This window comes from Diaphorina citri, unplaced genomic scaffold, assembly GCF_000475195.1.
Source record: "Diaphorina citri unplaced genomic scaffold, Diaci psyllid genome assembly version 1.1 scaffold38385, whole genome shotgun sequence".
Classification (NCBI taxonomy): Eukaryota; Metazoa; Arthropoda; class Insecta; order Hemiptera; family Psyllidae; genus Diaphorina; species Diaphorina citri.
The window spans coordinates 9,684-10,628 of NW_007415715.1; the positions used below are offsets into that span (position 1 = coordinate 9,684).

General features: G+C 36.0%; 1 long non-coding RNA gene across 1 annotated transcript in view; it reads left to right on the forward strand.

The window, feature by feature from the left end:
* The window catches only part of LOC108254301, a 10,142-nt gene extending 9,484 nt beyond the window's left edge, over positions 1–658 (forward strand). Inside the window, exon 2 of the long non-coding RNA XR_003395469.1 lies at positions 558–658. This is a non-coding gene — a long non-coding RNA (uncharacterized LOC108254301). The remainder of the gene's footprint in view (positions 1–557) is intronic.
* The last annotated feature ends 287 nt before the right edge of the window (positions 659–945 follow it).

The window sequence follows — 945 nt, forward strand, 5'->3', positions numbered from 1 at the left end:
TAATAGTATCCATTGCAAGTCCTATAACCAATAATTCTAGTCACATGCCTATAGACATCGGCTTGTATCTTTATGCGAATCCCATCGAGCGTGAAGCCCTGTACACCTTCACAACTCGCTTTTCTCTAAGTCTATCTTAGTCTTAATATGGACCAAAATATAGATGGTCGTATCCTGACTTTTCACGAAAATGACGAGCGTCAGATTTGTTCCAGAATATTATAAGATTAACTCATTATGTAATGTAAAATACCTTGTTATTTTCTTTTTTTTTCTTATTTGGACAAATTTAATTTTTTTTTTTTTTTTTTACAGAAGTGAGTGTGTCTAACGGTTATGTGCCTAGGAGTTGTGCATTTTATGTATGGTGACGTGTACGAGTGTAGATGGTGTGTGGTGATACTGGTGGGTTGTGTTCGTGCGGTGGTGCATGGTTGTGTATAGTGTTTGTGTGTGTGTGTTGTGTGTGTGTGTGATAATAATAATAATAATAATAATAATAATAATAATAATAATAATAATAATAATAATAATAATATTTCCCTTTTAAATTCCAGGTGACAGTAGTAGGAACTCGGGTCTTGCAGGGAATCAAAGCAGTGGATGCTGACCAGCAGGGACCATTCTCTACAGTTCAATATAGCGTCAGTCCAGGACCTTACGCGGTGAGTTTGTTAAAGCTGACCTTTGTTCCTGAAATGACTTTGCATTTTGCACTGCGTATTATTATGTATTATTATTACTAGTGGTTGACCCGTCCTTTGCACGGGATCAGCGCGGCGTAAGACTTTTGAAGGCATGACTTTGAAGCGCCGCCATTTTGAATCAAAATGAGATGTGACAATTTTAAGTAGCCTATGTCACCTTCAGTACTGTTCTTAACGACCATAAAAAATTTCATCAAAACCGGTCAAGCCGTTTTTTTTTTTTTTTTTTTTTTTTTTA